Raw genomic sequence first — 27,099 nt, 5'->3', positions numbered from 1 at the left:
TGCTAACTAATGGATACGATAAATCTTGGAAATTCCATTGCACTTCTGATCCTTGCATATGGCAAACTACTTTGAGATGATGGGTTCTGTTCTGCACATATTTATTTCATTTTCTCATGGTAGTGAGTCACCAACTACTAGAACTCCTTGTGTCCTTGTAGTGCTTACAGTGCAACTCTAGGCACTGAAACAGACTTCATCTTCAAGGAAAGTTGCAAAATCTCTTTATTGCATAATATAGGGATGAAAATAGAGACTTAAAATGAATAGTTGCGCATAGAGGTGAGCTACTACCAACACTCCTAATGGAGATTTCTAGATAGGTTTCTTAAGTAATAAGAAACAACAAAACATATTTTATGAAATTATAATGTAGCAAAAGTTGTATTAGAGATTGCTGTCCTATAGCTTTATTGTCTAAGAGCACTTCCATATTTTTCACTTATAGCAAAAGGCTTTTTTTCTGAAGCTGCAGTTGCAGATTTCATGAAATCAGCTGGATGAGCTCTTTAATGGAAATTATTTCTGTAATCAGTAGATTTCTTATACAGTCCCTTAATATGATAAATCATTTTTCTAATACTAAGATATTCTGAATTCAAACATAGTGTTTGATCAAATTCTTCCATTTCCTTTCTCTGAAATGTAATTTTGCTTTACGTATAAGATTTGCTCACTTTTTATGTTTGCCTGAAATTAGAGAATAATCATGTAACTAAAGACAATTCTATTTCATTGTGGAAAAACTCAAAATATTTATTTATAAAATTTATTGGCCACCCATCTTAACACAGGATAACTGTCTCCTAGCAAAATGTACCTTTGAACTATGAAAATTAATTTCTTATTGTAAATAACCAGTGAAGTGACCAAGATTGGATATAGCTATTTATTTTCTAGGCCTTCTTGTTTTGCATTTATTTTTTCAAATTAAAGGTGGATGGAAATGTTTATCTTTGACAAAATATATCTGCTGACCTGTGACTGTAGGCAGTTTTGAGTCTTAGATTAAAAACTCATTAAAAACTTAAAGGAGTAAAAAAGACACACTTAATAATTGTGGGAAGGAGGACAGTCTGATTATGTGTTCACCAGATATGTTTAATTCTGTAGGATTCTGTATATATCAGTATTTTGGATGTGGGTTTAAACATGTTTGTCTGTATCTTTAGGTTAAAAGAATCCACATTTGATGACATCAACTTGGAGCAGCCTAAGTGTTCATTTTTCTTTGATGTTTTCCTCTGATCAAATTTAGATGGTCTTATCCTTTCCATCTTTCATAGAGGTAAGCTATTTTGTTCTGGGAAATAAACATTACTAACATTTCAGAATAGAAGTGACGTTATGAGGGCTAGCATATTGTATGGTTAAGACTTGGACTCTAAGAGGGGAGACCTGTGTTCTAATCCTCCATGGAAGTAAGCTGTGTCACCTTGGACAGTCAGGGAAAGGAAGAGCCAAGGAATGATAGATCAGATTAAAAAAAACAAACAAGATTACGGACAATGAATTTGGTTCAGCCTCTACAAAGAGTTGCAATGGAAAAGCCAGCTTTCTCAGGTAGCAATGGAGGTATGGCAGAGGTGAACTTTTACTGGCAGTATGTCCAGCTTAAATGGTCAGAAGAGGAGTGCAGCTTGCCTTCATTAACCACTGATTTAGAAGATCAAAGTGGAGATTGGAGTCCAACTCCAAAACTCTGAGCTTCTGGTTCAGGAGAGGTCAGTGAGACAGATAGCAGCAGAGTCAGAGACTTGGACTCTGATAAGGAGATTAACTTGCAAAAACCAGTGAAAAGGAAAGAGGATAAATACCAGTCTTATCAGATATTTTGTAGTTAGAGTGGGTTTTCGAATAGGAAGTAAGACAATATCACATGCCCAGTGCACAAATTGGAAATTACTGAGGAACTCTCCTACTCCACAGTGAGAAAATTGTGGCAGGGGGGCACTGTTATCTGGTAAATACTGAAGGTGTACAGATAACGGGAGTTCCTAGGAAACGTGGAAGATTTGTTTCTATTATTGAAGGGTAAAGGCTAATGGGACTAATTACAAGATAGGCAGGTGAAATGAGTTAGGGTTGATATTGTGTAAGTTAAGGCATTACAAGACAAACTAAGCCCATAGAAATGTCCTGTATTTATTAGCTGATGTTGATGAGATAGGTAGGTGGCAGGTGCAGGTAATGTACATTTTGATGTTTAGGAGTGATTTGATTGGGGCTTAATGATGTAGATATAGCAGGAGGTGCTAGGGATTGTTATAGGTTTTTTGGAGTGATAGTGCAATCCATAGAGAAAAGGTGATTTTCTTTCCTCCTGCTAGTGCAGTAGAGAATTTAATATTTTGTTATCTGTTAAAAATAAAGATATGTTTTACAAATAGAATTGTGGGCCTTTTTTTAAACTTATTCTTCAGACTTATCTGTTATTTCTGGGCTTCTTATTTTAAGATTTTTTATTTCTATATTATTTCTAAAACTGTATTTTCCTATCTGTTGTTGTGAGTTGTGAAGTCGTGTCCCACCCTTTGCGACCCCATGGACAGCATTCCTCCAGGCCTTCCTTTTCCTCTACCATCTTCTGGAGTCCATTTAAGCTCACGCCTACTGCTTCAGTGACTCCATCCAGCCACCTCATTCTCTGTCCTCCCCTCCTTCTCTTGCCCTCAGTCTTTCCCAGCATTAGGCTCTTCTCCAGTGAGTCCTTCCTTCTCATTAGGTGGCTGAAGTATTTGAGTTTAAACTTCAGGATCTGGCCTTCTAAAGACCAGTTTGATCACCTTCCAATCCAAGGAATTCGCAGGAGTCTTCTCCAGCACCATAGTTCAAAGGCCTCAATTCTTTGGCGCTCAGCCTTTTTTATGGTCCACCCTTCAAAGCCATACATTGCAACTGGGAAGACCATAGCCTTGACTATACGCACTTTTGTTGGCAGGGTGATGTCTCTGCTTTTTAGTGTCCTATCCTTTTTGTATCTAATTATATTATAATCTATATTTCTTAATCATTTTATTTTCATTTATCCAACTTTTATGATTATTTTTCTCCAAAATTTCTACACCTAGTTTTATATACATAATATTATATTTTTGGTAATAATTTAATTATTATTAAATAAATGAATTGAATTGAATTGAACCTTCTTCACATCAAGCATAATGTAATTTAATATACACCCAAGTTACAAATAAAAAAAGCTCTTTTCCCCATACCGTAACCTTTATTTCTACACAGTCTAGAAATCATGTTTTTAATTCTAGTTCAGCAAAAAGTCCATTAGGAATTACCAGAAATATCAAACAAATAATTTCTCCATGATCAAATAGTCCAACTTTATATTCCTTTTTGCTCTGCACAGTCTTGATCATTAAATCATTCCTATCACATGACAAGAGTTGATCATTTATCACACTTTGTGTAGAATAGGCAAAGCTGAGGGGGATGGAATTAAGCATGTCATCAGTTTAGAGTTCTTACATTGCCACAAATGATCTAAGTCCAAACATTCCTGAATTCCGTTCACATATATCTGGTGCCAATTTAGCGTTGAACTTTACTTGACTAGATTCTTGGGTATAGGCTTGGGGGGAAAAAATCTCCGATGCTGCAGTCTAACAAATGAGCCTGATTCTTTGCATCTGACCGCATTTATAAGCAGTCTTTAAAGTTTTCACCAGCCTTTGTAAAGAGGCATCGTCTAGAATTTATTTGTGCAGCTGTTCCATATCCATATCTTTTTCTTGATTTGTCTTTTGTAGTTCCATTTGGGTAATCTCAATTTTGTTGTCTTCCATGCCTTCAAACTCGGGTAAATGTTTTTTCATCATCTTTTAAAAGTCTGCCCATTGAAATCTGTATCCTTTCTGAGATATTATTAATATTTGAATCCATGTTTCAAAATACTTTTTTTAATAAGAAAAAGTTATAATTAGCTTAGGCACTTTAACTCTTTTTCTGCCTGGTCCTTTAGTTCCCTCTAGTGTCCATTTGCAATTGTCATCAAATCTTGGTTGCTAGCATGATTCAGTCATTTCCCATGGGAGTATATTATTATAATATAACTGAATGGGAAATTATTGAAAGGAAATAGTTAATTATTTAAAAATTATTATTTAATTATAAATATTTGTTTTTTTAAATAAACATATTTATAATTAAATAATAAGCATTGTTCCATATCTCTCTAATCTTTAAATCCATTTAATTTTTTTTAAAATCAAACTCCTTTTATAAAAAGCTTTTTGCCAATTCTTTAAAATTTCTTCAAGTCCGAAAGATGTAAAACTCAACGGATGTCAAATTAAGCTCACTGTTTTGAAGGTCTCTAATATTCCTAAAGTAGTGGGATTGAATAATTTTTAATGTGATTAGGAAGTTTGGGACCCTGATTGGATATTATTATTATTATTATTATTATTATTATTGTTGTTGTTGTTGTTGTTGTTGTTGTTGTTGTTGTTGTTGTTATTATTATTATTATTATTATTATTATTATTATTAATTGAATTTTTATACCGCCCTTCTCCCGAAGGACTCAGGGCGGTGAACAGGGCATATAAATAGAAGTACAAAAGTTAAAAAGGATTAAATTGTTGCCCAAATTAAAACAATCAAAATATAAAAAACATTAAAACCCTAACATTTCCCCCATCAGGCCAGGCCAGCTTGTTCGAATAAATGGGTCTTTAACCCGCGCCGGAAGGAGCAAAGATCCGGTGCCATCCGGAGCTCAACCGGCAGTTGATTCCATAAAGCCGGGGCGCCCACAGAGAAGGCCCTCCCCCTGGGGGCCACCAGCCGGCATTCTCTGACCGGAGGCACCCTGAGGCGGCCCTCTCTGTGGGAACGCACAGGGCGGAGGGGAGTCGACACCAGCAGCAGGTGGTCCCCGAGGTATTCCGGACCCATGCCATGTAAGGACTTAAAAACCATCACCAAGACCTTGAACCTCACCCGGAAGACAACTGGTAACCAATGCAGCTCGCGGAGCAAAGGTGTAACATGGGAGTACCGGGAAACTCCCAAGACAACACTCGCGGCCGCATTCTGTACCAGTTGGAGCCTCCGAGTGGTCTTCAAGGGAAGCCCCATGTAAAGAGCATTGCAATAGTCAAGACGAGAGGTCACGAGCGCATGAGTGACCGTACACAGGGCATCCCGGTCCAGATAGGGCCGCAACTGACGCACCAGGCGAACCTGAGCGAAAGCCCCCCTAGTCACGGCTACTATGTGGTCTTCTAGGGTAAGCCGTGAATCTAGGAGGACTCCCAAGTTGCAAGCCCTATCCACGGGGGGTAAAAACTCACCCCCCATAGAGAGCGATGGAACATTTTGAATGTCCCGGGATGCCGGAATGTACAGCCACTCAGTCTTGTCAGGGTTGAGCTGAAGTCTGTTCCTCCCCATCCAGACCCGAACCGCCTCCAGGCAACGGGACATCACAGCGAGGGCATCACTGGGGTGGTTTGGGGTCAAAATGAAAAGTTGGGTATCATCAGCATATTGATGATACCCAACTCCAAAACCACGAATGATCTCACCCAGCAGTTTCATGTAGATGTTGAACAGGAGAGGCGAGAGGACCGACCCCTGAGGAACTCCACAAACGAGAGACCTAGGGGTTGACCTCTGCCCCCCTGCCAACACCGACTGCGAGTGTCCCAGGAGATAGGAGGAGAACCACCGAAGAACCGTGCCTCCCACTCCCAATCCCCTGAGACGCCACAGCAGGATACCATGGTCGATGGTATCGAAAGCCGCCGAGAGGTCTAATAGGACTAGGACAGAGGAATATCCCCTGTCCCGGGCCCTCCAGAGATCATTCACCAGAGCGACCAATGCCGTCTCCGTGCTGTACCCGGGCCTGAAACCCGATTGGTACGGGTCTAGATAATAATATGCATCGCTTTTGAGCAATATTTCAACTGCTCAGAGCTGCTGGGATGTGCTACATTCTGTAAGTTTTGGGAAGGCTGCACCAGAAAAGTAGCTAGGGCCCTGATTGGATTGCATTGTATTTGAACTGCATTTGGGGCCCTGATTTGATCTGCATCGCTTTTGAGCAGTATTTCAACTGCTCAGAGCTGCTGGGAAGTGCTACATTTTGTAAGTTTTGGGAAGGCTGCACCAGAAAAGTAGCTAGGGCCCTGATTGGATTGCATTGTATTTGAACTGCATTTGGGGCTCTGATTGGATCTGCATCGCTTTTGAGCAGTATTTCAACTGCTCAGAGCTGCTGGGAAGTGCTACATTCTGTAAGTTTTGGGAAGGCTGCACCAGAAAAGTAGCTAGGGCCCTGATTGGATTGCATTGTATTTGAACTGCATTTGGGGCCCTGATTGGATCTGCATCGCTTTTGAGCAGTATTTCAACTGCTCAGAGCTGCTGGGAAGTGCTACATTTTGTAAGTTTTGGGAAGGCTGCACCAGAAAAGTAGCTAGGGCCCTGATTGGATTGCATTGTATTTGAACTGCATTTGGGGCTCTGGATCTGCATCGCTTTTGAACAGTATTTCAACTGCTCAGAGCTGCTGGGAAGTGCTACATTCTGTAAGTTTTGGGAAGGCTGCACCAGAAAAGTAGCTAGGGCCCTGATTGGATTGCATTGTATTTGAACTGCATTTGGGGCCCTGATTAGATCTTCATTGTTTTTGAGCAGTATTTCAACTGCTCAGAGCTGTATATAACTAAAAATCGAAAACAGCAGTGGTACATTCAGGGCAAGTGTATCTGAGATTCCTTGTATCTAAGAATGTCTGGCTTAGTTCAGTGCAACACTTGTTTTGCAGCTGTCTTTCGCAGTACCTTTTTCAAACTTGGAAACTGTCCTATCTGTAAACAAATCACTAGTCTACAAGGACAGATTATTTATCTAGGGTTTGTAATCTGTGCTCTTCAGGCAGAAATTAGTTGTCAAGTTCAGCCCTTCTACTCTTTTGAGCCTTCGTGCTATCAGCTCCCTCTACCACAAAGATCCTGCAGGAGAAGGGCAGTGTGGACAACTGTGGGATCTGGCAGGGTGAGATCTGTGAACCATAAACACAAAGCGTTTGCTGTGTCCCTGCACAACAGATACAGTGCCCTTTCTGACCTTAATAGGGACATTAAGGAGACAGTTAAAGGTATGATAATATCTCAAATAAGCAGGGGATCGTGGTCCAAGATGAAAACCTTGTTTTCGACAGGGAGAAGTGCAAATCTGGCATTACACACCAGTCATGCAAGAAAGGCATCCAAAAAGAGAAGCCACCTTCTGGTTGGTGATTCAATTATAAGGGATGTAAATTTAGGAAAGGACATAGAGGTTTTGAAAGAGGTCAGGTGTCTTCCAGGTGCTACTGCCAGTAGGGACAAGAAGCGTATTTCTAAAATAATCAAGAATGCCAGCAAGGACTGTGATGTGGAGGCTATTGTACATCTTGGCACTAACGATCTGTCCCCAAAAGATGTACTCTCTGTGCAGAATGATTTCCAGAGCTTGGGGCACGAACTCAGCAGAATAGGCTGCAGGCTCACTTTTTCAGAAGTTTTACCAGTGTATAAGGAGAAAAATGGAAAAGGCCAGTGTATAGCAGAATTTAATATGTGGCTAAAGGAGTGATGTAAAGGAAAAGGCTTTGGTTATATTAGTCACCATGTCTGTAGCTGGTCCAATGAAAAAATGTACAAAAGAGATGGTCTGCATCTATCCACGAAAGGGACTGAGTTACTCGGCTATAAATTCACAGATTTTCTGGAGGAATATTTAAACAGCGGGGACAGTGAGTTAATTGATATAGAACATCCCTGTCCCCGCCAATCTAAAAATTATAGGGCTATCAATGCATGTAACATAGATGTGTGTGTGGACAAGAATATCAACCTTGCTGTCAAGCAAAATTAAACTTCTATTAGCAAGTCCCACACAAAGTGCACTAACCAAATAGGTGGTAAGACAATAGGGGAACTCAGGCACCACACAGGTTATGTAGAAAGGAGAGAGAGGGTCAGACATAAAGGACTCAAATGTCTATACACCAATGCACAGAGTATGAACAGCAAACAGGGTGAACTATAAATTCAGGTTAATGAGGGCAGATATGATATTGTTGCCATTACGGAAACATGGTGGGATGAAACCCACAAATGGAACACACAGCTAGAGGGATTTAAATTATTTAAAAGAAACAGACCAAATAAAGTAGGAGGTGGAGTTGCCCTCTATATAAGAATAACTACATCTCTACAGAAATAGAGCACAACAATAATGAAAACTGTAAACTTGAATGCATTTGGGTCAATATAAAAGGGGGGCAAATGACATTGCCATAGGTGTATACTATAGGCCACCCAACCAAACAGAGGAAATAGATGAACTTTTTGCTAGTCAGCTAACTAAGGTATGTAGGAAGCACATCACAATAGTAATGGGGGACTTTAACTACCCTTACATCAACTGGGAGACAAACTCCACACCAAATGGAAGATCAAACAGATTCCTGACAAACCTAGCAGACAACTTTGTTACCCAAAAAGTAGAGAAGGAAAACTAGGGGATTAGCCATTTTGGATCTAATTCTCACTATCAGAGATGAAATGATAGAAGGTGTTGAAGCCACAGGAACCTTGGGAGGAAGTGATCATGCAATATTGGAATTTAACATTATGGAAGCACAAGCAGTAGAACACAGTCAAACTAGAGTCCTGGAGTTTAAGAGAGCTAATTTCAATAAACTTAGAGCTTGGGAAGGATTCCATGGATGAGAATCCTCAAGAGGAAAACAACTCAAGAAGCTTGGAAAAAAAATTTATACAAGTTTTATTGATTTTTTTATATTTACATATACATGTATTTGTGAAGCAATACAGTGGTTGGGTAGTCAAAATAACAAATAACAAGTTATAAATAGTTCAGGTTGCATCAATGGGGATTCCCTCTTTGATTCCCTTAATTATCACATAGTCCAAAATAGTCAAGTTAATACATTTCTAGTTGTAACCTAGTCAATTAACAAAATTTTCAATATATTTTCACTAATACATATCAATATCTTGTTTTTAAATTTTATCTAATTTCAATAGAATATTCTAGAATAGCCTATAATGTATGAAAGAAAGCTTAATTTTTGGGTAACCCACAATTCCCTATTTCAATAAAGAATAATTCTCTTACCTACAAAACTTACATTGTTCGCTACAAAACATTCTTATGTTTTACCATTAAAATCTAGTTTTCATGTTAACAAATCACCAATTATTAGAAAGATATTTTTTGTCTTAACCGTTCAACAGTTATTAAAATACTATCTTTTGTATATAAAGTTCTAGATTCTATAATATAGTTCAAAAGTAACAACTAATATATTCTATATGTCATCTTAACCATACATCAATTGTTAAAATGCTATCTTTCGATATCATTCCAAATTCTATAATATAGTTCAGAATTATATTCTAAAAGCTTTCTTTTGTTTTCCCTTACAAATCTAAAACCTAAATGTTAAATCAGTTATATTTTTTAGAGATTCCCCTTAATCCATTGAAAGCTATTTTTATAGTTTATCTTTAGGAATCCCAAGAAAGAAACAAGTTCAGTTTTTTAAATCTAACACTTGCCTTCCTTTTGTGCCAATCAGGCTTCCCTTTTGGCATCTTTTAAGTTCTCAAATGTATTTCCCTTTCTTCCTGTACCCCTTATTTGAATCCAGGGAGAGTATCCAAATGTCAGTTTTGCAGAGAAAGTGTCCCCTTTGTAATCATTGAAGTTTTGCTTTAATAATTCAGTTTTTGATGATTGATGCAATATAGTTGTCATTAAATCAGGCACGTCTTTTTCTTCTTCCAATTCCATCTGGATTAGGCAGAAAGTAGTAGCTGGTGTGATGGTTGTCATTTGATTAGTTGCTGTAAGTTTTGTAGTTTACATTGAAGTTTGGACTTTAAGATTCTCTGTAGGTTGCATTTGTTCTTTGAATTCTCCTATTTTAGTGTTAGTTTCCACTTCTATTTGCTCTTGAATTATTATTTCCTCATTTAAGGTCAGAATTTGATTTGGTGGCTTTAAGTTGTCAGATTTTTCTTGCAGTTTACCTTTGATTTGCTCTGTCATTGCCAAAATCGTGTCCAATATCAGTTTATAATCAAGTGGTGGGATATATTCATCCATTTCATTGTTGTTTGCAGTTAAATCTTCCATGGAGGCTATTTTAATAATAGTCAAAGATTATCCACCTCCAAGAGTTGTTTTCAGTGACAGTTGTTCCCACACTTATCTTTAAAAGTAATGTCAAGGACTGCTCTGTTATTCCGTCAGCTCTCACAACAGGAGAAAGGTTTACTTGCTGTACCAGGTTTCGCCACAAGATGTCACCAATAGCATATAAAATGCAGTGTAATTTTTTCTTTTTTCCCCAAATTAATATAAAACTTTTGTAGCATTAGTCCAATTTTTTTTTCTTTAATTCACAGCTTAGAGAGGAAATAGGGTAGTAGATCCGCACCAAAAAATAGGAACCTTTTAGTAAATACAAATAGAATTACTTAATTTCTTTGCTGAATTACCTGAATTTCTTTAAGGCTTTAAGATTTGTTCCCAGAGTAGATATTCGCCATTTTTTCAAAAAGTGAGGAAAGAAATTTTCAGGAAAGTCCCACAGGAAAATAGTTAAGAAAAGTAAAATCTCCCCTAGGTCCTCCAGATTGCTTCTTAGTGCTAGGTACTGCTTTTGGTTTTCGGCAGGGAGTGGCTTAATGATCGGCCATCTTTATGGCTGGTCTCTTCTTCTTCAGGCCAAAGTAGTTGTCCCGGATTCAAGCGGAGGGCTGCCACCCTTCCACGATCACAGGGAAGGTGTCCTCTTGGTAGTTGCCCGTCCAGGGCAATTTTCGACCCTTTTCAGGGTCTTCCAAAAAAGAAAGAACGGACGGCAGGAAGCAGACTGTTCTTGGCGTCCAGAAGCGCCGCACGCACAAGCCGGAAGCCAAGAAGCTTTGGAAATTTTGAAAAGTGAGATAATAAAAGCCCAGTCTAGCACAATACCAACGAAGAGGAAAAATAACAGCTCTCAAAAGAAACCGGCTTGGCTGCATAAAGAACTCTCTGACAAATTGAAAGATAAAAAGGACAAGTACAGTATAGAAAGTGGAAAGAGGGGCACATAACTAAGGCAGAATATCAGCAAATAGCCCGAGCCTGCAAAGACGAAGTGAGGAAAGCTAAGGCTCAAAATGAACTAAGGCTTGTGACCAAAGTCAATAATAATAAAAAAAGCTTCTTTCAACATGTAAAAAACAAGAAAAAAGTAAAGGAAATGATTGGTCCATTAGTGGGGGAAAGTGGCAAGAAGGTGACAAGCAACAGGGAGAAAGCAGAACTATTTAACTCATTTTTTGCATCTGTCTTTACATAAAGGAAAAAACAGACCAACCTATCAAAAATAGTGCCATAAAAAACAGAATAGAAACACAAGTTAAGATAGGCAAGAAAATGGACCAGATGGATTACACCCCAAGATTCTCAAGGAACTAGCAGATGTGATCTCAGAACCACTGAACTATATTTTTCAAAGATCCTGGAGCACTGGGATTGGAAAAGAACTGATGTAGTTCCCATCTTCAAAAAAGGAAAAAAAATGGATCCAGGAAATTACAGACCTATCAGCCTAACCTCAATACCTGGGAAGATTCTGGAAAAGATAATCAAACAATGAATCAGCGAGCACCTAGAGGCAAACAAAGTCATTACTAAAAGCCAACATGAGGTTGTCAAAAACAGATCATGCCAGACAAATCTTATTGCATTCTTTGACCAAGTGACAAAATTAGTGGATCAGAGGAATGCTGTGGATATAATTTAGTTGGACTTCAGTAAGGCATTTCATAAAGTAGATCACAACTTTCTACTTGATAAGAAAGAAAAATGCGGGTTAGACAGAATCACCACCAGATGGATTCATAGCAGGCTGACCGGCCGTACTCAGCGTGTGGTCCTCAATGGAACTGCATCTACATAGAGGGAAGTGTGTAGTTGGGTGCCCCAGGGCTCTGTTCTGGGCCCAGTGCTCTTCAACATCTTCTTCAACGATTTGGATGAGGGGATAAATGGGGAACTCATCAAATTTGCAGACGACATCAAGCTGGCAGGAATAGACAACACTCCAGAAGACAGGATTAAGATACAGGAGGATCTGGACAGACTTGAACGCTGGGTGCTATGTAACAAAATGAAATTCAATGGCGAAAAAAGTTAAGGTTCTACATTTAGGCAAGGGGGTACCTTGCTCAATAGTAGTAACTGTGAGAGGGATCTCAGAGTCCTAGTGGACAATCACTTAAATATGAGCCAGCAGTGTGCTGCAGCTGCCAAAAAAGCCAACACAGTGCTAGGCTGCATTAACAGAGGGATAGAATCAAGATCACGTGAAGTATTAATATCACTTTACAATGCCTTGGTAAGGCCACACCTGGAATACTGCATCCAGTTTTGGTCACTACGATGTAAAAAAGTTGTTGAGACTCTAAAAAGAGTACAGAGAAGAAGAACAAAGATGATTAGGGGACTGGAGGCTGAAACATATAAGGAACGGTTGCTGGAATTGGGTATGTCTAGTTTGATGAAAAGAAGGACGAGAGGGGACATGATAGCAGTGTTCCAATATCTTATGGGCTGCCACAAAGAAGAGGGAGTCAAGCTATTCTCCAAAGCACCCAAAGGCAGGACAAGAAGCAATGGATGGAAACTAATCAAGGAGAGAAGCAACCTAGAACTAAGGAGAAACTTCCTGACAGTTAGAACAATTAATCAGTGGAACAACCTGCCTCCAGAAGCTGTGAATGCTCCAACACTGGAAATTTTTAAGAAGAGAGTGGACAGCCATTTGACCAAAATGGTATAGGGTTTCCTGCCTGAGCAGGGGTTTAAACTAGGTGACCTCCAAGATCCCTTCCATCATCATCGTCGTCGTCATCATCATCATCATCATCATCATCATCATCATTATTATTATTATTATTATTATTATTATTATTATTATTATTATTATTGATCACTTAGCTGGCTTAGTGTCCTTATGAAAGGTTCTGCTACTATTAAGAGCAAAAATATTATCTTCCTCTGTTTCTGGGGTTTGAACCTTCATGAAACCACTGGAGGAGCTGCCATTCACAGCACTCATTGGTAGTCTTCTTCCCCAGAGAGATTCAGAAGACTGGTTTACTTGCTGGTGTTTCTTTCTTTATAGCTTGTTTGCCAAGATATTTTTAGTCAGCCCCTACTCATATTGGAACCTACAGGTAGTCCTCGAGTTATGAATGTAATGGAGCCTGCCTATTTCATTTGTAACTTGAAAATTTGTGGGAGTGAATCTTGTACCTCAAACCAGATCACTCCTTGCTTTGGCCCACACATTTGCTAATCGAATGCATGGGTGAATGCACGGTTCGTTAGGTGCACATGAGGTATCTCAGAGTGGGGAAGGCCATGGAGGGCATAGTGATGGGACAGGCCCCCAAGGCCTTCCCGACCCACTAGATACTTTATGCTTCCCCCTCCCTTCCTGCCGTGCCGGACTCACATACCTTGCAAAAATCCTCTCTGCCGCAGTTTCTTTCCTTTTTAGGGAGAGGAGAGTCAGCTTGGAAATGCTTTTCATGCCGACATTGGAAGCTCCTGGGTGCTATAATATTGTGCAAGTTCAAAAGAGATCATGGCCCCCAGAAGCTTCCATTCTAGGGCGGGGGAAGTGTTTGCTTGCCTATGGGATTGGAGTCAGCTGGGCACAGGAACCAATGCCTTCCATGGCCCAGGTGCGCTGCTCGCTTGCATGTGCCTGCCTTAGTTTGAGGGCAGGGACAAAGCCTTCAACTGAGCGGGGAGGCATCACAGAGTGAATCCCCTTGCACCTGTGTACATGCTGCTGGCGGCAGGGGCAGCAACCTGAGTGACCACAAACTCCCCTCCCCAGCCAGCCACTCAGCCTGCCTGACCTACTCCTTGCCTGACTGGCCAGTAGCACAAATTCTGGCCGCTCTTCTCCTTGTCATCTTTCCAACTCAAGTGGCAGCAGCAGCTTGAGTTTCTCTGCTCTGTCCAAAAGAAACCAGAGGAGTAGAGCAAAATTGCTCTCAAGAAGATGCAGGTGTGCTACTTGCTTGTGTGTGCCAGCCTTATTGAGAGCAATCCTGTTCTGCGCCTCCACTTTCTTCTACTTGGATGGAGCGGAGAAACCCAAGCCACTGCCGCTGAAACACTTTTTATTTGAATGGAGACCTGACAGAGATTGGAAGCTCTGTGTGACTGCCAATGGGGTGGTTCAGAAACAGAAAGGAATGGTCCGTTTCTGAAGTGCCTCATTGGTAGTCACATGGAGCTTCCTATCTCTTGTCAGGTCTCTTTCGGATAAAAAGTGTTTCAGCGCCTTTGGGGCTATTCAAAATGCAGTGATTCACTGTGTTTCCAAGCATTGCATTTGCTCACATATGGGACTCCCCATTTCCCCAAGGTCTCCATTCGGTAAAAGGTGTTTGAGCACATATGGGATCCTTGGAGACGCAGCAATTTGCTGCATTTTCAAGCGTTGCATTTACACACAGACAGAGGTCCCCATCTCCCTAAGTTCTCTGTTCATATAAAAAGTGTTCCGGTGGTGGTGGAAAGGAGTTGGGTGGGAGCAGGAGACAAGCACAGAGTTTGCGCCAAAAAATGATAGTTTCTGGGTAGCCATTCTTTGCAAAAAGGATGGGTGCCTGAACTCACGCAATATTACGGCATCCAGGAGCTTCCATTGATTCTCCTCTCCCTCAAAGGCAGAAATTGTGGCAAAGAGGAGACACATCTTCTCAAGGTGAATCTGGCGCAGCAGGAAGGGAGAGGGAAGGAGTTGGGGGGAGTGGGGGGAGAATAGGGTGAATGTTGCAGAGCCTCTGCAGTAGTTTGTAAGGATGAACAACTGCTGTAGTGCTGCAATATTCATAATGTTGGGTTTTTCTAGAGGGTGCTTATCAGTTAAAAAATAAAATAAATAAATAAATAAATAAATAAACCTTTATTGTCAAAGTACAACATGTGTACATTGAGATTAGCTGAGCCTCCCCCCGTGCTCCCTCCCCCCAACACACAGTGACAACAAACCCTCCATCCTACCACACCATGTGAACCAACTACATCACACACCGGCCTCCCAAGTCAATTCTGCATAAGTTCACAGAGATTAGATCCCATTCAAAAGCCTAACAGCCCACGGATAAAAGCTGTTTTTCAGCCTGTTGGTACGGCTGGCTATACTGCTATATATCCTACCTGATTTTAGGAGAGTAAAGAGATACCGTCCAGGGTGTGAGTGATCCCTGAGAATTTTCCTCACTCTTCCAAGGCAACGAGCCCTGGCGATGTCATCCAGTGGTGTCAGGGGACAGCCCACAATGTCTTGTGCTTTGCTCACTACCCTCTGTAATACTTTCCTGTCCGCGGCTGTCAGACCAGCATACCAAACCACAATATCATACGAGAGGACGCTCTCTATAGTAGACCGGTAAAAGAGGGTCATAAGCCGTTGTTCTACCCTGTTCTTCCGCAAGACCCTAAGAAAGTGAAGCCTCTGTTGGGCCTTTCTAGCCACCTGGGTTGTGTTAACTTTCCAGGTCAGATCTTCACAGAGGTAGACTCCCAGAAATATAAAGGAGGAAACTCTCTCCACACAGTCCTCCCAGATGTAAAGTGGGGCAGGTTCCTCCTTTTTTTTCTCCAGAAGTCTAACACCATCTCTTTCTTTTTTTTTAATTGAAAAGTTTTACAGTACATTTTTAAAAAGAAAGAACTCCCTCCCTCCCCCTCCCCTCCCCCTTACCCTCCCTTACCCTCTCCTCCCCCCCCCACTCCCAGAGCTGAATACAGGGTATAAACTTATCAAACTTTCCATCCTTAAAATTTCTTTGTATGTAATCACATCATGTTTAAATCCAACATTTATATTTTCTATTGCATGTTTAGGTATTGCCCAAATTGGTATTTTATAATTTAACTTATGTCTGTATTTTTTCCATACTCGCAACAGAGCATACCTTATATATGTATCTTAAAAACATTATCCACCTTCTTATCATACAATAAATATGCATGCCAACCAAATAACAAATCATAACCCTCAAGATTTAATAATCTCCTTTGTGTTAAATTAAACCAATCACTAATTAAAGATAAAGCAGCAGCCTCATAATATAATTCAAGATTAGGCATTTTAAGACCACCTCTTTCACGTATATCTTGCATTATCTTAAATTTAACTCGTGGTTTTTTCCCTGCCCAAACAAATTTATTAATACCTTTCTGCCATTCCTCCAAATTTGAATCCTTTTTAAGTATAGGTATCATTTGAAACAAAAATAAAAATTTTGGCAAAACATTCATTTTTACTGCTGCAATTCTTCCCAGTAAGGATAATTGTAATTTTTTCCAACCATCTAACTCTTTTTGTATTTTTAACCATAACAGTTCATAATTATTTTTATATAATTTTACATTTGAAGCCGAAAGATATACCCCCAAGTATTTAATCTTTTTAACTATTTCAAATCCCGTTAACTCTTCTAAAACAACCTTTTGTTCTATAGTCATATTTTTAGACAATATTTTAGTTTTTTGTGTGTTTATCTTAAATCCAGAAACTTTCCCATATGACGTTATTATCTCCATCAATTCTACAACTGAATAAGTCGGTTGACTAACTGTAATAACCAGGTCGTCCGCAAACGCTCTCAATCTATAATATTGATCTCTTATTTTAATTCCCTTAATTTTATTTGAATCTCGTATTTTAATCAATAATATTTCCAATGTTAAAACAAACAGCAAAGGTGACAACGGACACCCCTGTCTTGTACCCTTTTCAATATTACATATTTCTGTCAAACTACCATTAACTATTATTTGAGCTGTTTGCTTCTGATATATTGCCCTAATAGGTTGTAAAAAAATTTCCCCAAACTCCATTTTCTCCAATACCTTAAATAAAAATTGCCAATCCAATTGATCAAAGGCTTTTTCAGCATCCAAAAAGATCAGTGCTGCAGAAACCTGGTTATTTCTATCCAAAAATTCCAATAGATCTACAATATGTCTCACATTATTCTTCATTTGTCTACCACTTATAAATCCAGTTTGATCACTCTGAATCATTTGCTGCATTACCTTCATTAATCTATTTGCTAAATTTTTTGCAAATATCTTGTAATCAGTATTCAAAAGCAATATTGGCCTATAATTTTTGGCTTGGGTAATATCTTGATCTTCCTTCGGAATCAGCTCCTCCCAATTGGATTGTCCTAAACAATTCTCTTAAAGGTTCCACCATTTCTGACACCATCTCTTTCGTCTTGCCGATGTTTAGGTGCAAGTTGTTGTTACTACACCATATGGAATGAGCATTAAGTGAACGCTCGTAACTCAGGGATTACCTGTACTTACTACTGTATTTTTTATTATAATCTCTTTTATTAAATTTTCATTCTTCTATGTGTCAATTCCAGACTTTTACTGACCTTTCTCCTGGCTTTTTGCCATCTCTCTTGTTAATGTGTGGCTGACCATCATTATAGATCCTGATTGCCTCTACTTTTGCTGCTGTAGTCTTAACTTATTTTCTGTCTGCACTGACCTTCTCTGACTTAAGCTGCTATTATGCCAAGACTGCTTGGGCTCTAGTTCTGGCTCTCAACACCTCTGCCAATGGCTTTCTAGTACTAATGGCCTGGCATTAGCTCTTTTTGATTGATACTCTCTGGCATTTGATACATCTAGCCTACTCTTTGATCACTGGTTTATCCTGTTACTCTGATTCAGTCCTCTTTGGCATATCTCCTCTGGTTTGACCTTCTCTGGCAGTTTGTGTATCTAATATGCTCCAATTTGACTCCCTCTGACCCTTTGTACTGTTGTTATTGTTGCTCTGTGCTGCTTTCAGCCTCAACTTCAGCTTCTGCCGCATCTACGGCTTGGAGTAAGTGAAAATGCTGGTGGTATGAAAGGCTAACATCCCCTCTCTTTTTCTGGCCTCAACCCCTCCCAGATAACAGCCTAGTACTCCAGGGCTTTCCAGTTCCTTGTGACTGGAAAAACCCCTTTCCAAGGGACTTGCCCTCTTAGACTTTCCCTGGCATCACTTCCTTTTTTTTAGTTCTCTTTAAGTCTTTAACTCCTTTTTTCTCTCTCTCCGTTGTGGTGTTGCACTGCAGAGCCAAGCTTTCCTGTGTCTGCTCCAGCTACATCATTGTTTAAATGGTTGTCTCCTCAAAATAGTAATGGTGCAGTCCTTACCACTGCTGGTGTCCTCTCACAGAGAGATTGTTGCAGGAAAAAGAACATATGTACTTCAAAGCCAGCTTTTCATCCCTGGGCATAGGGACCAGAATTTAGGTACCCAGGGCTCAGGCTGCTGCTAATAAACACCAGATCTTTATGAAATATGACCTTACCCATATATAATGGAAAGATGCACAGATGTGGTATACATAACTGAGACCTTGTTGACAGTTATAGGAAAATCTGTTCTCCTAGGTTTCAGGCCTTGCTCAATTATGATGCAAGGTCAAGGAGGAGGTTCACCTATGGTTGTGCCTATGCTTCTTGCAGTGATTAGGGTTCAGTTTCTCCAATGCATGCATATAGGGAAAGCATTTGGACCTTGGCATAGAATGTTGGCAACTGCTCCATTCTGAGCATCCCACACCTGGCCTAAAGTAGAGGTTGGACAGAATTCCCCTGCTACGATATCCTTGCTTTTTCTTCTTTGTTTTTTAAACATTTAGTTCATAATCGGAAACCTAATGTGGTACCTAAACACATTAATTTTCCTCCTGTTTTAGGATTTATTTTTCTGTATCTTAATACATTCTTTAGGCTATCAGCATTGCCTGAAAATCAGTATTTAGTATCTGGTTTTATAAAATAAAATTTCAATTTATATATAAGTTGAAAATATGGAAGCAGTCCAACTTCCAGACTTAAATAAAGTCCATGCAGACTCTTTTGTTTCTGAATTTGACTCTTTGCCTTTTGTAAATAAACACTTTAAAAAACCCCAAGCAATGAAGTAAAAATGTCAATATTATATCAGTTTCTCTGTAATATCTAATATTTCAATTTCAGTTTCCAAATGTGCTAATAAAAGGATCCTTTTGAACCTATACTGCAAATCTGGAATACTTCACATCCGCTAATGAATGTGCATTTTCTATGTGTTCCTGCAGTTTTCTGTGGTAATGCTCCTTAAATGGTAAATTATTCTTCACTGGTCTTGAATTTGGTGTATATAGAGTTAGTAAATTTGTAAAGCTCATACTTACTTTTCCTGCTTATCTCATTTAGAAAATGAATTTTTAGGAACATCCTGTGATGACTAAATCAGCTGTTGATTCCCCAACACCTCTTTGGACTCAGCAAGATTGGACACAAAATTCTCCATCTTTTCCACCTCATTATTTAAAATGTAAAGCAAGTTTGAAAGACTGCTATTGTGATTGAAAAAATGAGAAGGGTTGATTAAGCTGCTCTTTCTGCTGTTCAGTCTTTCTAAAATATAAATTATGCAAAGTAGAAAAAATGCTGATGTTGGCTCTTCCTGAGCATAGAGTCATTCAAAAGACTATTTTCTGTATAAGAGTTTTTTTCTGTGACTGTCAATCAAAAATATTAGTTCATTAGTCCTGCAGGTCCTAATTGATAACAACATAGCAGGAAGTTATTAATCATAAAATTACATGCAACTATTCACATGGAAAAGCTCAGTGAGTCATCTTATTTCTCTTCCAGACTTCATTTATTCATATTCATAATCTTTGGAGCACTGGGGCTCATCAGGCACTACCTTTCCAGAATTGGTTTCTTATCTAATTTGAAAATCTAGGGAGTCTTATTTAAGAATCCTCCCATCTCATGAAGTTCATGGAGTTGGGGATAAAGCAACAGGCATTTTCCAACACCCATTCGCCATGGTCTCTCCCACTCCCATATCCAGTAGATCTGCTGGGCCCCTTCCTTCCTCAAATTCTTAAGTCTATTTTATTTCACAGTGCCTTTGATTCTGATTGATTCTAGATCATCATTATACTTATATTTATTTAATGTTGTATTTTATTTCTGTTTTACTTTTTTACTTTTTTCATTTTTGCTTTTTGTAACATGGCCCAGGGCTGCATGAACTGGAATAGTTAACAAATACTAAATCTATGACCAAACATACAGACTTTTTTTATGTCATGTCCCAGATCCTAGTGAATGATTAGAAAATCAGTGAATCTTAGAATGTTTGTTTCACAGGAAGGAAATGTAAACTGGAAAAACTGAATGTACGATAGAACTTTAAAGCTTAAGAATATATTTTAGTTCTGATTTATTGATCAATAATAAATTAATGTCAAAATGAGCAATTTTAAGGATGTGATTACCATACCATTGTTCCTCTAACTGTTTCCATGTTGTAACCATGTTTTAACCTTTTGCTGCTCTTACTATGTATTACCAGTTAAATCCAAAACTAAACAGCTTTTAATCTAGTTCATTTTAAATACATATAAATTTTGAATACTTTGTTAGAATATGAAATTGTGCCATTGCACACCTGGCTTTAGTAAATGGTACACCATTTGATACTTATAAAAACATCTTCAAAAACAAAACCTCTTCCTGAACATAAGGTGTCAAGAACAGATGGTGAAAATATACAGAAGAACTTTATGCCTGCAACAAAGAGACCCATCCTCCCAAGGATGATGAAGAAAGGGATACAGAAATAGGACCAGCCATCCTTTAGGAAAATGTCATGTGGGCAATGATCCAGTTGCTAAACAAAAAGGTCCAACCATCCCTTCAGAATTGCTGAGGCCTGCACCATCCATATCCACCATAGCTTTGTGCCAGAAAATTTGGGAAAAGAACACATGGCCACAGGATTGGAAACAATCAGTCTTCGTCCATTGCCAAAAAACAGTGACTTTAAGGATTATCTAATTAGCACACAGTTGTCCTTATCTGATACTCTAGCCAGATTCTCCTTAAGATCATACAACAATATCTGGCGCTATACAGTATCTGATCATCAAAAGGGTCTTACCTGAAGTTCAAGCTAGTTTCACTATCCATATTGCAAATCTATGCTGGAGCATGGAAAAATCTGAAGAATATCAAAAGAACATCTACATCTATTTACTGACTACAAGAAAGCCTTAGATTGTATTGATCGTGACAAGCTGTGGAGAGCTCTAGAAGACCTAGGGTGCCAACATATCTGATCAAGTTGGTGCAGTTGTTATAACACATTTGTGCACTTCCTGAACACAAATCAGGAAGTGTCTGTGAATGTAATATGGACACACTGACTGATTCAAAAAAGAGAAAGGAGTGCTGCAAGGTTGCATTTTTTTCACCTTTTTCATTCAACTTGTATGCCAAAGTGATCATGATAACACTGGAACTTGAAGAATTAAAAATCAGAGTAAAGATTGGAAGAAGGAACATCCAACAATCTTTAATATGCTAAAGACAAACTCTTCTCAGAAACCAAAGAAGGCCTGTAATATCTAATCAAAAAGATCAAAGAAGAAGTTAGACATTTGGCCTCTTCCTGAACATAAAAAGGGCAAAACTCATGACCACTATAAAAACTAGAAATGTCTAAATAACAATTGGCAGTGAATAAATTGAATGTATGCAAGAATTCACTTTCCTAGGATCACAAATTGATTGAAGTAGGGAATGTAGTCCAGAAATAAAGTATACAATCACACTGTGTCACCCAACATTGATGAGTATAAATCGAGTATGGAAAATCAAGGACATCAGGCTGGCAAATAAATGCAGATTAATATGCACTATTGTATGCTCCATAACTAATTATGGTTGTGAAAGTTGGAGCAAAGCCTAATAGGAGGAATTTGACTCAGTTAGGCTATGATGTTGGAGAAGGTCCTGTATATTCCTTGCACAGAAAGGAGACAAGCAAGTACAGGAGTGTATAAAATCAGACATTCACTGGAAGGCAAAATCACAAAATTCTATCTTACTTATTTTTCCCATGATGTGTAATTAATTTACTGGAAAAGGCAGTTATGCTCAGAATGGTCAGTGATAAAAGAAAGAAGCTGCCATAAAACACGATGGCTAGATGGCATCAAAGCTGATACCAGCCAGAGCATAAAACAATTGAAAGAAGCCATACAAGACTGGAAAATGTAGGCCATAGATTTTCCAAGATTTAACAGAAAGCATCATTACAGCTGGTTTTACAGAACTGAGATCTATTGTGTACATACAGTATTTGATATAGCAAACATTGTTTTGAATGTACTTGTGCTTGTAGTACAAAATAAGACATGTGACATGTCTTAGAGAAAGCTGAGGGTGCATTAGTTTCCCCTTTTGCTTTTACTAAGGTGACAGAATTTTGCTGGAAAGATTAAATACCACTGATGTAAACTCTGATTTTGTGGAATATGTGCATATTGGCATTGCAACGTTATTCAAAATGTTGGAATTAGTTAAAAAATAAGAGTAGATGAATCGTTCTAAGCTTAGTGGCAGGAATAATTTGTGTGAATTTCAAGAAAGACAATAAAAATCAAGAAACTTGAACTCATAAGGATATAAGGCAGACATGTTGTGCAACATATCGGAGCTTTTTCACCATTGCCGACAATGGGGTGGTCGTGGTTTCCCGATGACACATCCGGCCCACAGGCCAGCAGTTTAACACCACTGATATAAGGGATATATTTGTTGTGTCTATCCTCTTACCCTGAAATGTGATTTAAAGTACAGTTGGGAAAGTTTACCTGACTGGAAACAGAGGGACAGCTAATGCTGTTGAGAAGGATGAGATGGCAGCAGATGTAATATATACTCTTTAGCTGTCAGTTATAAGACAATATCACTACGTTGCCTTTGAGGAACTGGCTAGTCTTGATCCAAGACTAAGGTATTTTAGTTAGTTTAGTTTTAGTTTTATTAAATTTATATGCCGCCCTTCTCCCTGAGGACTCAGGGCAGCTCACAACAATAAAAATTAAAAAACATAGAGTAAAAAATTTAAAAGAGAATTAAACAATAAATGCAAAATTACAAAACAATTTAACCCAATAAAAAATCGTAGTCAGTCCAGGCCTGCTTGTTGGAACAACCACATCTTCAGGTCACGGCGGAAGAACCGAAGGTCAGGGGCCATCTGCAGCTCCAGAGCAACTCATTCCAGAGGGTCGGCGCACCCACAGAGAAGGCTCTCCCCCTGGGGGTCGCCAGTCGGCATTGCCTGGCCGACGGAATCCTGAGGAGGCCGACTCTGTGGGAGCGAACCGGGTGATGGGAGGTTGACAATGGCAGCAGGTGATCTCGCAAGTACCCCGGGCCTAAGCCATGTAGGGCTTTAAAGGTTATTACCAGCACCTTGAATTGCACTTTTGAATTGGTAATGTTATGTCAGTAGCTTTGTTGCAAATATGTCAGTAGCTTGTTGCAAAGAAGGTTCCTTTGAAGCGGGAGATTCTGGTGCAATTATTGGTTAATGTTGTAAAGGCGGGAAAACCCGGGCTTGTGATTGGATACAGTTTAAACAGCTCGAGTATAAAAGCCAGAGTTATTTGAAAGTTGTCAGTTGACATATGTGTATTGAATAAACCTTTTGCTGTTAAACCTCACTGAGTCATTCGTCTGTCTGAACCAAACAACTGGCGACGAAGGTGGGATAGACGGCGGACTAGTGAAGGATCGGCGACAAGCAGCTGCGCGTAAAGCGGCAAATTTAAAAATTCACAGTCAACCGCAAGCGGCCACGGCGGAATCCTCAAACCTCCGAATGGCGCAAATTGGTTCTTTAAAAGAATTCGATCCAAACTTCCCAGAGGACTGGGAAGAATATGTGGGACAGGTCGAAGGATTTTTGCTAGTGAACGGCATAACCGACGACCGGAAAAAGGCGGCTGCCTTACTGACTATCTGTGGCACACCTGTGTACCGGGTTGCCGTGGGACTTTGTCAACCATTGCCAGTATCAAGCGTTTCGTACGCCGACTTGCTGGCCAAATTAAAGGTACATTTTACACCAAGAAGATCAGAACTCTTTTGGCGGCGCATCTTTGAAAAACGAAATCAGAGGCCGGGCGAGTCAATAACAAAATTCGTTGCGGCAGTCAGAGAAGCAGCGGTACGTTGTAAATATGATAACTTAGAAATAAGAATCCGGGACAGAGTGGTGCTCGGGTTACGCGACGAGCAGTTACAAAATAGAATTATCGCTAAGCCCACCGGCGACTTGCAAGAAGTCCTTGATGAACTTTTGACTTATGAATCCACTGGGTATCGCGACCCCCCCCCCCGCAATAGCATGGCTGCTTCTGCCGAAATAAACCAAGAAAGCCCTGTGGACTGCGGGGAGGTGGACCCACAATGGGAAGCCGACATAGCCGAAGTCACCAGGCGGTTTGGAAAAATGGCGGCAAAACCATTCCGCAGTGAAGGACCAGAACCGAGTCACCGATTCCAAACAACAACACCACAACGACAACCAACAACACCACAACGACAACCGAGAGAAGTTCCAGCTAGACAGCGCGACAGCGACAACCGACGTGGAAGCTGCGGGGGAAATCATGCCCGAGCAACATGCAGATTCCGCTCTGCCAGATGCAGATTGTGCGGAAAGACCGGCCACATTCAAGCCATTTGCAGAGGTCGTGCACGCGACAATCGTCTACATGAAATCGACGTTTGGCCCGAAGGTAAGGTAACCCCTCACTATAGTGGCAAGGAGACCCCTAGACCTTGGGCACAATACCCCAACCGCGACGAGGTGGCGCGAGTTAATCACATAGGGAAGAGAAAAATAAATCACATTTTGGGATCAAAATTAAAAATCGTAGTCCAGTTGCAAGGAATTCCTTGCAAAATGGAAATTGATTCTGGGGCCTCAGTGTCCATAATTTCAAGTGAGACCCTTAAAAAGATTGAACTTAAAAGTGGTCGCAAAATTCCACTTAGTTCAACCAAAATTCAATTGGCAGATTTCCAAAAAAACCCAATAAAAATTAAGGGAAAAGTTACCCTTAGAGTTAAATATAAGGGGTTTAATGGAATACTAGACTTAATAGTTACAGAAGGCCATAGAACTAGTTTAATAGGCCTTAACTGGTTTCCTGCCCTGGGAATTTGGGTCGGGGGAATAAACACCGTTATTAATAATAAGACCCTCAAATCTGTCTGCGATGAATTCGCAGACGTATTTGATGGGTCTTTGGGTAAATATAAAGGACCCCCAATTAATTTTAATTTAGACCCATCGGTTAAACCCATCAGGCTTAAGGCCCGACGGGTGCCTTTCGCCCTTAAGCAAAAAATCGAGGCCAAGCTCGATAAGCTTGTAGGCCAAGGCGTTCTAGAACCGGTCGAGGGTGGTTTGTGGGAGACGCCGATCGTCACACCCCTTAAACCTAATGGGGATGTGAGGATCTGCGCTGATTACAAAGCCACCCTGAACCTAGGAATGAAAAAGCATGCTTACCCGGTCCCGACGGTGAAGCAGGTCCTCGCCACGATACAGGACGGCGCCATATTTGCCAAGTTAGACTTGGCGCAGGCGTATTTGCAACTTACTGTTTCCAGGGAGGCTGCTGAAGCTCAAACTATTGTTACCCACAAGGGGGCGTTCCGAGTCCACAGACTGCAATTTGGTATTGCAGCAGCTCCAGGTATCTTCCAGGAGGTGATGGAGAGGACCTTAAAGGGCATACCTGGTGTATGCCCTTACTTTGATGATGTTCTAATAGCTGGAAGAAATGAAGAAATATTAGCTGAGCGTCTGGAACAGGTACTGGGAAGATTTAGGGGGGCTGGACTTAAATTAAAAAAGGAAAAGTGCTGTATTGGAGTTAAATCCACAGAATTTTTAGGATTTAGGATAGATAAAAATGGAATTCACCCTACACCTGATAAAATTAAGGCAATCAAATTGGCACCAGAACCAAAAAACAAGGCGGAATTACAAGCCTTTTTAGGATTAGTCAATTTTTATCATACATTCTTGCCACATAAAGCTGCCATCGCGGAACCACTACATAGACTATTAGATAGAAAAACCCCATGGCAGTGGCAAGATAAACATAGTCAGTTTTCAAACATTAAAAGATATTCTTTCAAGCCAATCCACAGTTACTCATTTTATTGAGAATAAACCAATTTATTTAGCTTGTGATGCTTCACCTTATGGTGTGGGGGCCGTTATTAGTCACATGGATAGTCAGGGCATTCAAAAGCCAATTGCATACTATTCCAGGACGCTTACCAAAGCTGAACGGAATTATGCACAGATTGATAGAGAAGCATTAGCAATCGTGGCAGGAGTAAAAAAGTTCCATGATTACCTTTATGGTAGGAACTTTACCATACTCACTGATCACAAACCATTATTGGGACTGTTTACCACTGATAAACAGACACCCCAAATAATGTCTCCCAGAATGCTGAGGTGGTCAATTTTCCTCTCAGCATATTCATTCTCACTGCAACATAGACCTGGTAAGGAAATGGGCCATGCAGATGCCCTTAGTAGACTGCCTTTAACCAACACAGAGGAGGACCCTGCCCCAGTAGGACAAATTATGTCATTACAGGAAATTCCTGAATGCCCCTTAACTGCTAAAGAAATAGCTGAGGCTACTAAAAAAGACCATATTCTCAAAAGGATTATGACCTGGGTTCTTGGTGGTTGGCCTAGTACTAACCCTGATGCCAAGTACATCCCATATTTTAGGAGGAAGAATGAACTATCATCCCATTTGGGATGTATATTGTGGGGCAACCGTGTTGTTATTCCTGAACTTCACAGAACTACAGTTTTAACGGAATTACATGAGGGTCACCCTGGAATTGTGCGAATGAAGGCATTAGCTAGAAGTCATTTGTGGTGGCCAGGGCTTGATAAAGATATTGAAGAATGCGTCTCAGGATGTTATTTGTGTCAGCGATCTAGACCAGAGCTGCCACACACACACACACATAAGTGGGAATTGGCCAGGAATCCTTGGTCTAGGATTCACATTGATTTTGCAGGGCCATTTCAAGGCTTAACCTTCCTAGTTGTGG

The 27,099-nt window shown here is 39.9% G+C and overlaps 1 protein-coding gene across 1 annotated transcript in view; it reads left to right on the top strand.

Annotated features, from left to right (window-relative positions):
• Nucleotides 1-27,099, top strand: part of TRAF3 (TNF receptor associated factor 3) — a 113,766-nt gene that overhangs the window by 46,762 nt on the left and 39,905 nt on the right. The window contains exon 3 of the mRNA XM_083360234.1: nt 1,173-1,288. The gene's annotated coding sequence lies outside the window, so the exon portion shown is untranslated. The remainder of the gene's footprint in view (nt 1-1,172; nt 1,289-27,099) is intronic.

This window comes from Vipera ursinii (genome assembly GCF_947247035.1).
Source record: "Vipera ursinii genome assembly, chromosome: 1".
In the NCBI taxonomy this organism is placed as follows: Eukaryota; Metazoa; Chordata; class Lepidosauria; order Squamata; family Viperidae; genus Vipera; species Vipera ursinii.
This window is presented reverse-complemented; position numbering and strand designations above follow the sequence as displayed.